Source organism: Toxorhynchites rutilus, chromosome 1 (assembly GCF_029784135.1).
Source record: "Toxorhynchites rutilus septentrionalis strain SRP chromosome 1, ASM2978413v1, whole genome shotgun sequence".
In the NCBI taxonomy this organism is placed as follows: Eukaryota; Metazoa; Arthropoda; class Insecta; order Diptera; family Culicidae; genus Toxorhynchites; species Toxorhynchites rutilus.
The window spans coordinates 2790599-2806939 of record NC_073744.1 but is presented as its reverse complement, the minus strand read 5'-3'; the positions used below and the strand labels follow the sequence as shown (position 1 = coordinate 2806939).

Below are 16341 nucleotides of genomic sequence, written 5' to 3'. Positions count from 1 at the left end.
ATGGATTGCCTCGAAAGGAACCGGAGGAATCCCTCTTATATTATAAACGATAATTACTCATAACGCGACCGAAGAGGTTTCGTCATGGGTTGCCTCGAAAGGAACCGGAGGAATCCCTCTTTTATATTAAACGATAATTACTTATAACGCGACCGAAGAGGTTTCGTCATGGGTTGCCTCGAAAGGAACCGGAGGAATCCCTCTTATATTATAAACGATAATTACTCATAACGCGACCGAAGAGGTTTCGTCATGGGTTGCCTCGAAAGGAACCGGAGGAATCCCTCTTTTATATTAAACGATAATTACTTATAACGCGACCGAAGAGGTTTCGTCATGGGTTGCCTCGAAAGGAACCGGAGGAATCCCTCTTATATTATAAACGATAATTACTCATAACGCGACCGGAGAGGTTTCGTCATGGGTTGCCTCGAAAGGAACCGGAGGAATCCCTCTTTTATATTAAACGATAATTACTTATAACGCGACCGAAGCGGTTTCGTCATGGGTTGCCTCGAAAGGAACCGGAGGAATCCCTCTTATATATTAAACGATAATTAATTATAACGCGACCGAAGAGGTTTCGTCATAGATTGCCTCGAAAGGAACCGGAGGAATCCCTCTTATATTTAAATCGATAATTACTTACAACGCGACCGAAGAGGTTTCGTCATAGATTGCCTCGAAAGGAACCGGAGGAATCCCTCTTATATATTAAACGATAATTAATTATAACGCGACCGAAGAGGTTTCGTCATGGGTTGCCTCGAAAGGAACCGGAGGAATCCCTCTTATATTATAAACGATAATTACTCATAACGCGACCGAAGAGGTTTCGTCATGGGTTGCCTCGAAAGGAATCGGAGGAATCCCTCTTTTATATTAAACGATAATTACTTATAACGCGACCGAAGAGGTTTCGTCATGGGTTGCCTCGAAAGGTACCGGAGGAATCCCTCTTATATTATAAACGATAATGACTCATAACGCGACCGGAGAGGTTTCGTCATGGGTTGCCTCGAAAGGAACCGGAGGAATCCCTCTTTTATATTAAACGATAATTACTTATAACGCGACCGAAGAGGTTTCGTCATGGGTTGCCTCGAAAGGAACCGGAGGAATCCCTCTTATATATTAAACGATAATTACTTATAACGCGACCGAAGAGGTTTCGTCATGGGTTGCCTCGAAAGGAACCGGAGGAATTCCTCTTATATTTAAATCGATAATTACTTATAACGCGACCGAAGAGGTTTCGTCATGGGTTGCCTCGAAAGGAACCGGAGGAATCCCTCTTTTATATTAAACGATAATTAATTATAACGCGACCGAAGAGGTTTCGTCATGGGTTGCCTCGAAAGGAACCGGAGGAATCCCTCTTATATTATAAACGATAATTACTCATAACGCGACCGAAGAGGTTTCGTCATGGGTTGCCTCGAAAGGAACCGGAGGAATCCCTCTTTTATATTAAACGATAATTACTTATAACGCGACCGAAGAGGTTTCGTCATGGGTTGCCTCGAAAGGAACCGGAGGAATTCCTCTTATATTTAAATCGATAATTACTTATAACGCGACCGAAGAGGTTTCGTCATGGGTTACCTCGAGAGGAACCGGAGGAATTCCTCTTATATTTGAATCGATATTTATTTATTACGCGACCGAAGAGGTTTCGTCATGGGTTACCTCGAAAGGAACCGGAGGAATTCCTCTTATATTTGAATCGATATTTATTTATTACGCGACCGAAGAGGTTTCGTCATGGGTTACCTCGGAAGGAACCGGAGGAATTCCTCTTATATTTGAATCGATATTTATTTATTACGCGACCGAAGAGGTTTCGTCATGGGTTACCTCGAGAGGAACCGGAGGAATTCCTCTTATATTTGAATCGATATTTATTTATTACTCGACCGAAGAGGTTTCGTCATGGATTGCCTCGAAAGGAACCGGAGGAATCCTTCTTATATTATAAACGATAATTACTTATAACGCGACCGAAGAGGTTTCGTCATGGGTTGCCTCGAAAGGAACCGGAGGAATCCCTCTTATATATTAAACGATAAATCATTATAACGCGACCGAAGAGGTTTCGTCATGGATTGCCTCGAAAGGAACCGGAGGAATTCCTCTTATATTTTAAAAGATAATTACTTATAACGCGACCGAAGAGGTTTCGTCATGGGTTGCCTCGAAAGGAACCGGAGGAATTCCTCTTATATTTAAATCGATAATTACTTATAACGCGACCGAAGAGGTTTCGTCATGGGTTGCCTCGAAAGGAACCGGAGGAATCCCTCTTATATATTAAACGATAATTACTTATAACGCGACCGAAGAGGTTTCGTCATGGGTTGCCTCGAAAGGAACCGGAGGAATCCCTCTTTTATATTAAACGATAATTACTTATAACGCGACCGAAGAGGTTTCGTCATGGGTTGCCTCGAAAGGAACCGGAGGAATCCCTCTTATATTATAAACGATAATTACTCATAACGCGACCGGAGAGGTTTCGTCATGGGTTGCCTCGAAAGGAACCGGAGGAATCCCTCTTTTATATTAAACGATAATTAATTATAACGCGACCGAAGAGGTTTCGTCATGGGTTGCCTCGAAAGGAACCGGAGGAATCCCTCTTATATTATAAACGATAATTACTCATAACGCGACCGAAGAGGTTTCGTCATGGGTTGCCTCGAAAGGAACCGGAGGAATCCCTCTTATATTTAAATCGATAATTACTTATAACGCGACCGAAGAGGTTTCGTCATGGGTTGCCTCGAAAGGAACCGGAGGAATCCCTCTTTTATATTAAACGATAATTACTTATAACGCGACCGAAGAGGTTTCGTCATGGGTTGCCTCGAAAGGAACCGGAGGAATTCCTCTTATATTTAAATCTATAATTACTTATAACGCGACCGAAGAGGTTTCGTCATGGGTTGCCTCGAAAGGAACCGGAGGAATCCCTCTTTTATATTAAACGATAATTAATTATAACGCGACCGAAGAGGTTTCGTCATGGGTTGCCTCGAAAGGAACCGGAGGAATCCCTCTTATATTATAAACGATAATTACTCATAACGCGACCGAAGAGGTTTCGTCATGGGTTGCCTCGAAAGGAACCGGAGGAATCCCTCTTTTATATTAAACGATAATAACTTATAACGCGACCGAAGAGGTTTCGTCATGGGTTGCCTCGAAAGGAACCGGAGGAATTCCTCTTATATTTAAATCTATAATTACTTATAACGCGACCGAAGAGGTTTCGTCATGGGTTGCCTCGAAAGGAACCGGAGGAATCCCTCTTATATTTAAATCGATAATTACTTATAACGCGACCGAAGAGGTTTCGTCATGGGTTGCCTCGAAAGGAACCGGAGGAATCCCTCTTATATTTAAATCGATAATTACTTATAACGCGACCGAAGAGGTTTCGTCATGGGTTGCCTCGAAAGGAACCGGAGGAATTCCTCTTATATTTAAATCTATAATTACTTATAACGCGACCGAAGAGGTTTCGTCATGGGTTGCATCGAAAGGAACCGGAGGAATCCCTCTTATATATTAAACGATAATTAATTATAACGCGACCGAAGAGGTTTCGTCATGGGTTGCCTCGAAAGGAACCGGAGGAATCCCTCTTATATTATAAACGATAATTACTCATAACGCGACCGAAGAGGTTTCGTCATGGGTTGCCTCGAAAGGAACCGGAGGAATCCCTCTTTTATATTAAACGATAATTACTTATAACGCGACCGAAGAGGTTTCGTCATGGGTTGCCTCGAAAGGAACCGGAGGAATCCCTCTTTTATATTAAACGATAATTACTTATAACGCGACCGAAGAGGTTTCGTCATGGGTTGCCTCGAAAGGAACCGGAGGAATCCCTCTTATATTTAAATCGATAATTACTTATAACGCGACCGAAGAGGTTTCGTCATGGGTTGCCTCGAAAGGAACCGGAGGATTTCCTCTTATATTTAAATCGATAATTACTTACAACGCGACCGAAGAGGTTTCGTCATAGATTGCCTCGAAAGGAACCGGAGGAATCCCTCTTATATATTAAACGATAATTAATTATAACGCGACCGAAGAGGTTTCGTCATGGGTTGCCTCGAAAGGAACCGGAGGAATCCCTCTTATATTATAAACGATAATTACTCATAACGCGACCGAAGAGGTTTCGTCATGGGTTGCCTCGAAAGGAACCGGAGGAATCCCTCTTTTATATTAAACGATAATTACTTATAACGCGACCGAAGAGGTTTCGTCATGGGTTGCCTCGAAAGGTACCGGAGGAATCCCTCTTATATTATAAACGATAATGACTCATAACGCGACCGGAGAGGTTTCGTCATGGGTTGCCTCGAAAGGAACCGGAAGAATCCCTCTTTTATATTAAACGATAATTACTTATAACGCGACCGAAGAGGTTTCGTCATGGGTTGCCTCGAAAGGAACCGGAGGAATTCCTCTTATATTTAAATCGATAATTACTTATAACGCGACCGAAGAGGTTTCGTCATGGGTTGCCTCGAAAGGAACCGGAGGAATCCCTCTTTTATATTAAACGATAATTAATTATAACGCGACCGAAGAGGTTTCGTCATGGGTTGCCTCGAAAGGAACCGGAGGAATCCCTCTTATATTATAAACGATAATTACTCATAACGCGACCGAAGAGGTTTCGTCATGGGTTACCTCGAGAGGAACCGGAGGAATTCCTCTTATATTTGAATCGATATTTATTTATTACTCGACCGAAGAGGTTTCGTCATGGATTGCCTCGAAAGGAACCGGAGGAATCCTTCTTATATTATATACGATAATTACTTATAACGCGACCGAAGAGGTTTCGTCATGGGTTGCCTCGAAAGGAACCGGAGGAATCCCTCTTATATATTAAACGATAAATCATTATAACGCGACCGAAGAGGTTTCGTCATGGATTGCCTCGAAAGGAACCGGAGGAATTCCTCTTATATTTTAAAAGATAATTACTTATAACGCGACCGAAGAGGTTTCGTCATGGGTTGCCTCGAAAGGAACCGGAGGAATCCCTCTTATATTTTAAAAGATAATTACTTATAACGCAACCGAAGAGGTTTCGTCATGGGTTGCCTCGAAAGGAACCGGAGGAATTCCTCTTATATTTAAATCGATAATTACTTATAACGCGACCGAAGAGGTTTCGTCATGGGTTGCCTCGAAAGGAACCGGAGGAATTCCTCTTATATTTAAATCGATAATTACTTATAACGCGACCGAAGAGGTTTCGTCATGGGTTGCCTCGAAAGGAACCGGAGGAATCCCTCTTATATATTAAACGATAATTACTTATAACGCGACCGAAGAGGTTTCGTCATGGGTTGCATCGAAAGGAACCGGAGGAATCCCTCTTATATATTAAACGATAATTAATTATAACGCGACCGAAGAGGTTTCGTCATGGGTTGCCTCGAAAGGAACCGGAGGAATCCCTCTTATATTTAAATCGATAATTACTTATAACGCGACCGAAGAGGTTTCGTCATGGGTTGCCTCGAAAGGAACCGGCGGAATCCCTCTTTTATATTAAACGATAATTAATTATAACGCGACCGAAGAGGTTTCGTCATGGGTTGCCTCGAAAGGAACCGGAGGAATCCCTCTTATATTATAAACGATAATTACTCATAACGCGACCGGAGAGGTTTCGTCATGGGTTGCCTCGAAAGGAACCGGAGGAATCCCTCTTTTATATTAAACGATAATTACTTATAACGCGACCGAAGAGGTTTCGTCATGGGTTGCCTCGAAAGGTACCGGAGGAATCCCTCTTATATTATAAACGATAATGACTCATAACGCGACCGGAGAGGTTTCGTCATGGGTTGCCTCGAAAGGAACCGGAGGAATCCCTCTTTTATATTAAACGATAATTACTTATAACGCGACCGAAGAGGTTTCGTCATGGGTTGCCTCGAAAGGTACCGGAGGAATCCCTCTTATATTATAAACGATAATTACTCATAACGCGACCGGAGAGGTTTCGTCATGGGTTGCCTCGAAAGGAACCGGAGGAATCCCTCTTATATATTAAACGATAATTAATTATAACGCGACCGAAGAGGTTTCGTCATGGGTTGCCTCGAAAGGAACCGGAGGAATCCCTCTTATATTATAAACGATAATTACTCATAACGCGACCGAAGAGGTTTCGTCATGGGTTGCCTCGAAAGGAACCGGAGGAATCCCTCTTTTATATTAAACGATAATTACTTATAACGCGACCGAAGAGGTTTCGTCATGGGTTGCCTCGAAAGGTACCGGAGGAATCCCTCTTATATTATAAACGATAATGACTCATAACGCGACCGGAGAGGTTTCGTCATGGGTTGCCTCGAAAGGAACCGGAGGAATCCCTCTTTTATATTAAACGATAATTACTTATAACGCGACCGAAGAGGTTTCGTCATGGGTTGCCTCGAAAGGAACCGGAGGAATCCCTCTTATATATTAAACGATAATTACTTATAACGCGACCGAAGAGGTTTCGTCATGGGTTGCCTCGAAAGGAACCGGAGGAATTCCTCTTATATTTAAATCGATAATTACTTATAACGCGACCGAAGAGGTTTCGTCATGGGTTGCCTCGAAAGGAACCGGAGGAATCCCTCTTTTATATTAAACGATAATTAATTATAACGCGACCGAAGAGGTTTCGTCATGGGTTGCCTCGAAAGGAACCGGAGGAATCCCTCTTATATTATAAACGATAATTACTCATAACGCGACCGAAGAGGTTTCGTCATGGGTTACCTCGAGAGGAACCGGAGGAATTCCTCTTATATTTGAATCGATATTTATTTATTACTCGACCGAAGAGGTTTCGTCATGGATTGCCTCGAAAGGAACCGGAGGAATCCTTCTTATATTATAAACGATAATTACTTATAACGCGACCGAAGAGGTTTCGTCATGGGTTGCCTCGAAAGGAACCGGAGGAATCCCTCTTATATATTAAACGATAAATCATTATAACGCGACCGAAGAGGTTTCGTCATGGGTTGCCTCGAAAGGAACCGGAGGAATCCCTCTTATATTATAAACGATAATTACTCATAACGCGACCGAAGAGGTTTCGTCATGGGTTGCCTCGAAAGGAACCGGAGGAATCCCTCTTTTATATTAAACGATAATTACTTATAACGCGACCGAAGAGGTTTCGTCATGGGTTGCCTCGAAAGGAACCGGAGGAATTCCTCTTATATTTAAATCGATAATTACTTATAACGCGACCGAAGAGGTTTCGTCATGGGTTACCTCGAGAGGAACCGGAGGAATTCCTCTTATATTTGAATCGATATTTATTTATTACGCGACCGAAGAGGTTTCGTCATGGGTTACCTCGGAAGGAACCGGAGGAATTCCTCTTATATTTGAATCGATATTTATTTATTACGCGACCGAAGAGGTTTCGTGGTACTTTCGTATTAGCGTATTAGCCGACCCGCCGTCGGAAGCGGCGGCCTTTCGCAAACAAACCTGTGTTCCATCGATTGCCCGGTTAGTTTGATACATAGGAGACGATCCTTTAGTTAGGTCCGACCGGGCGTTAGCGACCCGGTTAAGTAATTGCTATCTATTGTATTTCGGTTCCGGTGACGGTAATACGAAAGTACCGGTTTCGTCATGGGTTGCCTCAAAAGGAACCGGTTGAATTCCTCTTTTATTTAATTTTTCCGAATAACGCGACGGCAGTGTTCGAATCGATTGGGCATGTTACGTTTATTTCTCTTCATAACACCGGTTACTTAACTAATCGTAAATATTTTTTCCAGTGGCTAAAAGCTAAAAGTAGCTAAAAGTATTTTCCGGTGGGTAAAAGTATTACCTTATTTCACTGTACCCGACAACAGAACTTTATAATTTTTCGAATTATACAGTACCACATACTTTTTAAAAAACGACGGTCGAATTGTGGTCCATCAACAGAAAAAGTTTTCATAGTGACGTCATTTAACATCGTTCTAATCCTGAGTAACCGTATTCCTGTTCGTTAAGTATCGTTGATCAACACGTTGTCTGCCACGTCAGTCACCGGTGACTGACTCCGAATTTTCGCTCAGGCTGCGTCAATCACAAGTGACTGACAGTATAGCATACGATAATAAAGGTAACTAATATAAGCTTATAACCATTCCCTTTTGAACAAAAATACCTTAAACTACAATAAGAAACGATGGTCATAATACATTTAAAAATTTCCAGAGTCGCTGTAAAACCGTGGAACTCAACGTGTTAAAGGATCGTCTTTCGATAATTATTATCCGATAGACGATAAAATGCCCGAAAATGCAAAAAAGGTATACATAAAAATAGATATTTTATAAAGGTATATAAAGCATTCAAATAATATTACCGAATTCAGGATGTTGCGCCTTTCTTCAAAATACAGATTTTTTTCCTGTCCTAAGTCCACGTTTCTTCAGTCGTAGGCCACTGTGGTAACAGTTCCTTTACAGCAGATTGAATTGGAATCTAAAATGAATGATAATTTAAATGTGATATTATCAATTAAGTAATTACTTTCCAGTTCAAATTTACACGAAAAACTGCAGCTAGATGCTTGGTTATGTCCTGGCGATTTCTTGGTATGTTATGTCCTGGCGATTCCATTTCATCAGGAAAACTCAATAGTCCACATGGTTCTGGCGTGAATTGGGACATATAGGTACAAATTCTGGAGACGAAATCAAAGACCTAGATATTTGTAAATTATTCGTTTGAGGCCGGGGAGTGGAATAGCTATTGTTATATGTCAAAAGTGCGGGAGGCGCGATAGCGCTCTTCTTATATTATGTAAACATTATTGATTTGGCGCCTTTTAAGCCAAATCAAAAATGTTGATGTAAAACAAACAGAGTGCTATCGCGCTTCCCGGACTTTTGGCATATAACATGAGCGCTATTTCACTCCCCGGCATCTAACGGTTAACAGTGATTAGTTTTCTTCGGTGAAGAGCACTTCGACAAATCGCGTTACGCCATACATACCAGTAACAATTTCGAAAAACTGCGATAATTCCACGTTTGCACGTTCAGGGCAATAGCAAAATGGTTCCAATCCGTTTTCCATATTGCGATGATTTTTTTCGACAGCTCAGAAACTCTATATAATGTGATGTGACAACTGGCTTCATACTCTTCTTTCTGGATTTTCGTCGACCAAGTGCTAGATAACGGGAGAGCCGAGATGGAAAATGAAAGGTGGGAAGATTTTTAAATATGTGACGTCACAGATTTTGTTTATGTATGTCACTTTTCTTATAATAGTCCACTACATAGGAAAAGTGTTGTTATTATTCTATTGTTGTATATTAAGTAAAAATAAGCAGATGAAATGAACGAACTAGTTTTTTTTTAATCAATGCTAGCGTTCAAAATAATAAGGGCCCAACTGACATTTTAGCAGAAACTCAAATTTCAGGTTTATTGAAGTGTTCTAAACTTAATTTCTATTCAATTTTACTTCTCGTTACGTCAACCAAAAACGTAAATGAACGAAGTCATAGTCACAGAATCTTTTGTTCCTTTGATGGAGAAACATTTGACAGTGCATGGGAAAAAAATTGCAAAATTTTTTATGTGGAATTCACTTCAAAAAAGTATTTAATTGACTCCGTATGACCTAGATTGAAACGAAAAATTATCCGCTTGCGTCTTAGTTTTAGACAAATGAAGTGTTCAGCACCCTAATTATGTAATTACAATTGCTGACAAGAGATAAATTTCCATTAAGTTGTTCTAAAATTCAAACATAGTAGACATTAGAGACGTCGGTTAAACGTTCGATTAATTCAAATAATCGAATATCTGCAATTTTATTCGAGTTATTTTGTATCGAATAATGAAAAATCAAAATATCAATGCATTGAACAATTATCGCAGTAATCGCGATTAATGAAAAAGGGAACCATTTTGACGTAGGACTACGTCTTTCTTTTCTGTACCGGGTGTAAGTTCAACGAGAGAGTGTCGCTGGAGTGCAAGGTTTTGAGGGTGTTCCCGTTTAGTTACTAAGCTGGGTTAGAGGAGCGGTTGAAAACAGTACATTGTTTTTTAGCATTTTATTTTATGATCTGCTATTGGTCTCCATACTACGCGGTACGAATGATGTTATTTGTACTCATTCTGAGTTTCTTATAGCGCGGTTTCCATACAACACGGTAGGTGGTTTCCATATAACGCGCTACGCATTAGCCTGGTTTGTAAGTAAAATCCGAATTTCTTATAGTGCGGTTTCCATATAACGCGGTACGCACTCACCACGTTATAGGAAGGTTGACTGTAGTTGAATTTCATTTTAATAACAATTTCATACTCATCCAGTCACACACTATCACCACCTTTCACCAATCTTTACAAATAATTATTCATTCATCATTAAGAATTGATTCAGACATAATTTCTAACAAATGATTACAGAGCCAGCGGTAGTCCTATGTCTACATTGCGGTTGTATCACGGATATAACCCACTTTTTATTAAATACAGTGCAAAATTTGTGTAACAATGTGTGTCATTAATAATAACAAAATTTGTGTAATAATGTGTGTCATGGTGTTTTGTCAAAATTATTCGAATATGCTAAACCATTTATGATTGAAGCATAACAATTATTCCCTGGTGATGGAGGAGGCTGGAAAGAAGAATTCAGCGTCTGCAGGTAATTTTGAATAGAAAAAATTGTATGGTGGTGAAATAAAAATATTGGGCATCATTTTCATGATGTCCTCTTTTTTCAATATTCCGCAAAAAATCATGATATGGTAAATTTATCAACATACTGAAATACCATTTCATTCAAAAACCATTGTTCTACACAATGTTTATTTTAAAATTTTATTTAATGTAACTTTTCAAATTATGACATCATAATCTTCTTTATTATAAACTAAATTAAATTATAGACATTGGAATACTAATTCTGATATAAGAAGAACATTACATTTTATATTTGTTATAACGATGAGTGAAATGCGAAAAATATTTTGACGTAGGACTACGTATTACATTAAGGGTGTCAAATCAGAAAACATGTCATGTTTTTATGAAGTAAAGTTAACGTTAATAAATATTTTTGCTGCGAACGGATTTTAACGATTTGCATACCAATCGAATCGGAAGATTTCTAGGATTTGTTTGCTCTACATTACAATCCCATAGTCTAGATATGGTTTGAATTTATGAAAATTGGAAGCATTCATATTTCCCCATACATTTGTGTGCTTTCCCGAACAGAGCTGTCAATATCGGGCAACTTATGCAGCCGCTAGAATAGAAACAACGAAGGGGATAGCGAAAAGAGAATATTTGCGAAGTAAACTCCACCCTTGCATAGTAAGCAAGCTGTTGCTAGCGTATAAGTATTGCGGAAAATTCTGAGGAAAATTATCAGAATCTGTCTGTGCCCGAAACAACAAAGGTCGCTTAATCTGCTCGTTTTGTGTTTCATCTTTCTCCTCGAGCTGTGAACGCTAGAGAATATTTCACATGAAGTGTGTTTCGATGTTTCATATTTATCGCTGCAACTGTGTGCATCTGTTAAACGCGTGTTTGATGCTTGTTGATTGGCAATGCACGGAAGATGCCTCTCGTTAAATACTCAGTGTAATGCGTTCATTGATTCAATGAAACAAATTGTGACATATGATCGATTAGTGTATTATTCTCGCAAAGGCAAGAAAGAATCGTTGCTTCTCGAGATGGTTATACCAGAACACGCAAGCCATAAATCCTTTTCAGGGTCCCCGGAACATTTTACTAAAAAGTTATTTATGAAATTTCGACGTATTCGCAAATAATATCCGAAATGATAAACCAACAAATAAAAAAAAAGATTGCGTAGTCCTACGTCCTAAGCGGTCGTGTCTCGGATACAATCCCTCGATTTTTTGTTTTTGAACGTGCGAGTAGCTCCACACATACAAATCAAATGTCAAATTTCGTGGTATGGGTGTGTTCGTAATTCTTCGGATCGATTGACGTTTACTCGCAACCGAATAATTCACAACGTCTAAATCCGGCTTTACTTTAGTAAATAGCGTGCAAAATTGCCTGAATTTGCACGGATTTTTTTGTAGTTAAATAAAAATGGATATATATATATTTCTTCCTAAAAAGCTTCAGATTTGATGTAGAAATATGTGTTCTACAAAATTTGATATATTTCTTTCTATACATTGACAATGGAAAATATGAATGATCAACATTTACACTGCAGTCTGAAGCGGCTGACTCAAAATCCAGCATAGTATGCCTTGTTGACAGCGCCCATAAACAATAACTCCGTCATTGAAACATTGATAGATGCATGACACCGTTGCTTCCACTCTCCAAAAAGGCCCCGAGGTATCCATACTTGGAAAAACAAAAAAATATTAACATTCTTTGAAGAACAACACAGATAATTCTTAACGAAAAGAATAAATTACCTGAACGTCACCATGAAGAATCAATGTACCATTGAGCTTCCAATCATATTTGTACTCTCCACAACTCCTTAGTGTTCCAATTTACTTACATTTTTTCATGCAATCCTATATGTTTTTGTTTAAATTCAAGGAAAATTTCTCGCAAGTTTTAACAATAAAATGTTGTTGTTCCGTACATATTCTTCTATATTCTCAATTCACACTTCCATATCATAGAAGAAATCAGTAGATGCGATTGGTAAACTTGAATCGCTCATGTAACTTTATGTAAAATAATTTCCAGGAGGAGCATCTATTTGTTCGACATTTTTGACGAGCAAAATTCACGCGCTTTCTGAATTAAAACATGGCACTAGTTATAACTTTTTAGTTAGTTTGTTCCTCGTGTTAAATTTTTTGATGGAAAATAAAGAGAAAAACGGGTTCGAATCAACAAAATTTATAAATTGGTTGAATTTTACGAACAAAGAGCCGTGATTCTGCACGCCATTTTATCTGTGTGAGTAATTTTCGTGTACGATACAAAAAATCTGGTAAAAACGTATACGAACAAAGTCAGAGTCACAGAATCTTTTGTTCCTTTGACGGAGAAACATTTGACAGTGCATGGGAAAATAGGTTGCAAGTTTTTTTCATGTAATATGCGCTTTAAAAATAAATTTAATTGACTCCATATGACCTAGATTGAGACGGAAAGTGTTTCGTTTGCGTCTTGATTTTAGACGAATGAAGTGTTCAGCACCCTAATGGTGAAAAAAGCAATTACAATTGCTGACAAGAGATAAACTTCCATGAACTTGCTCTAAGATTCAAACATAGTACACGTTAGAATACTATTTCTGATATAAGAAGAAATCAAAAAAACAATCAAACATTTTAGTTCGTGACATGTTCTGTTTATCTTATAATGCGAAAAATATTTTTGGGAATATGTAATTAGTTTCTGTATATCCTCTTTCAACGTTATTCGTTGCCACATTCAATTTTGCACCATTTGGGTAACTGACTGGTATGCGCGATATGTGAACTTCATATCTTCTTGGCTACTAATACAATCAAAGTTTAACACAACCAAAACCAGTGAATCTTCCCACCTTTTATTCTTCATCTCGCATCTGTAGTATATGTCAAAGGTTTTGGTTACGTTAAATTCGATTGTATTAGCAGCTATTTGACAGAAAGGAGTTTACATATCAGGCATACCCAGCCGGGTGCTATGATTGTTCTGAAGATCGTTAGGAAAATCTCAAGCAGAACTAACAGTGGGGAACTCATTTCATGGGAATATAAATGAGGGGTTGTATACGAGACACGACCGCTTAGGACGTAGGACTACGCAATCTTTTTTTTTATTTGTTGGTTTATCATTTCGGATATTATTTGCGAATACGTCGAAATTTCATAAATAACTTTTTAGTAAAATGTTCCGGGGACCCTGAAAAGGATTAATGGCTTGCGTGTTCTGGTATAACCATCTCGAGAAGCAACGATTCTTTCTTGCCTTTGCGAGAATAATACACTAATCGATCATATGTCACAATTTGTTTCATTGAATCAATGAACGCATTACACTGAGTATTTAACGAGAGGCATCTTCCGTGCATTGCCAATCAACAAGCATCAAACACGCGTTTAACAGATGCACACAGTTGCAGCGATAAATATGAAACATCGAAACACACTTCATGTGAAATATTCTCTAGCGTTCACAGCTCGAGGAGAAAGATGAAACACAAAACGAGCAGATTAAGCGACCTTTGTTGTTTCGGGCACAGACAGATTCTGATAATTTTCCTCAGAATTTTCCGCAATACTTATACGCTAGCAACAGCTTGCTTACTATGCAAGGGTGGAGTTTACTTCGCAAATATTCTCTTTTCGCTATCCCCTTCGTTGTTTCTATTCTAGCGGCTGCATAAGTTGCCCGATATTGACAGCTCTGTTCGGGAAAGCACACAAATGTATGGGGAAATATGAATGCTTCCAATTTTCATAAATTCAAACCATATCTAGACTATGGGATTGTAATGTAGAGCAAACAAATCCTAGAAATCTTCCGATTCGATTGGTATGCAAATCGTTAAAATCCGTTCGCAGCAAAAATATTTATTAACGTTAACTTTACTTCATAAAAACATGACATGTTTTCTGATTTGACACCCTTAATGTAATACGTAGTCCTACGTCAAAATATTTTTCGCATTTCACTCATCGTTATAACAAATATAAAATGTAATGTTCTTCTTATATCAGAATTAGTATTCCAATGTCTATAATTTAATTTAGTTTATAATAAAGAAGATTATGATGTCATAATTTGAAAAGTTACATTAAATAAAATTTTAAAATAAACATTGTGTAGAACAATGGTTTTTGAATGAAATGGTATTTCAGTATGTTGATAAATTTACCATATCATGATTTTTTGCGGAATATTGAAAAAAGAGGACATCATGAAAATGATGCCCAATATTTTTATTTCACCACCATACAATTTTTTCTATTCAAAATTACCTGCAGACGCTGAATTCTTCTTTCCAGCCTCCTCCATCACCAGGGAATAATTGTTATGCTTCAATCATAAATGGTTTAGCATATTCGAATAATTTTGACAAAACACCATGACACACATTATTACACAAATTTTGTTATTATTAATGACACACATTGTTACACAAATTTTGCACTGTATTTAATAAAAAGTGGGTTATATCCGTGATACAACCGCAATGTAGACATAGGACTACCGCTGGCTCTGTAATCATTTGTTAGAAATTATGTCTGAATCAATTCTTAATGATGAATGAATAATTATTTGTAAAGATTGGTGAAAGGTGGTGATAGTGTGTGACTGGATGAGTATGAAATTGTTATTAAAATGAAATTCAACTACAGTCAACCTTCCTATAACGTGGTGAGTGCGTACCGCGTTATATGGAAACCGCACTATAAGAAATTCGGATTTTACTTACAAACCAGGCTAATGCGTAGCGCGTTATATGGAAACCACCTACCGTGTTGTATGGAAACCGCGCTATAAGAAACTCAGAATGAGTACAAATAACATCATTCGTACCGCGTAGTATGGAGACCAATAGCAGATCATAAAATAAAATGCTAAAAAACAATGTACTGTTTTCAACCGCTCCTCTAACCCAGCTTAGTAACTAAACGGGAACACCCTCAAAACCTTGCACTCCAGCGACACTCTCTCGTTGAACTTACACCCGGTACAGAAAAGAAAGACGTAGTCCTACGTCAAAATGGTTCCCTTTTTCATTAATCGCGATTACTGCGATAATTGTTCAATGCATTGATATTTTGATTTTTCATTATTCGATACAAAATAACTCGAATAAAATTGCAGATATTCGATTATTTGAATTAATCGAACGTTTAACCGACGTCTCTAATGTCTACTATGTTTGAATTTTAGAACAACTTAATGGAAATTTATCTCTTGTCAGCAATTGTAATTACATAATTAGGGTGCTGAACACTTCATTTGTCTAAAACTAAGACGCAAGCGGATAATTTTTCGTTTCAATCTAGGTCATACGGAGTCAATTAAATACTTTTTTGAAGTGAATTCCACATAAAAAATTTTGCAATTTTTTTCCCATGCACTGTCAAATGTTTCTCCATCAAAGGAACAAAAGATTCTGTGACTATGACTTCGTTCATTTACGTTTTTGGTTGACGTAACGAGAAGTAAAATTGAATAGAAATTAAGTTTAGAACACTTCAATAAACCTGAAATTTGAGTTTCTGCTAAAATGTCAGTTGGGCCCTTATTATTTTGAACGCTAGCATTGATTAAAAAAAAACTAGTTCGTTCATTTCATCTGCTT

General features: G+C 38.4%; 1 protein-coding gene and 1 long non-coding RNA gene across 8 annotated transcripts in view; one reads left to right on the top strand and one right to left on the bottom strand.

The window, feature by feature from the left end:
* Positions 1-16341, top strand: part of LOC129778748 (nucleolysin TIAR) — a 1021219-nt gene that overhangs the window by 808836 nt on the left and 196042 nt on the right. The window lies entirely within an intron of this gene.
* LOC129778800 (uncharacterized) lies at positions 7426-9185 on the bottom strand. Its single transcript, XR_008743500.1, has 3 exons — positions 9051-9185; positions 8602-8737; positions 7426-8535 (listed from the first exon to the last, which is right to left on the bottom strand). It is a non-coding gene; the product is annotated as an uncharacterized LOC129778800 (long non-coding RNA).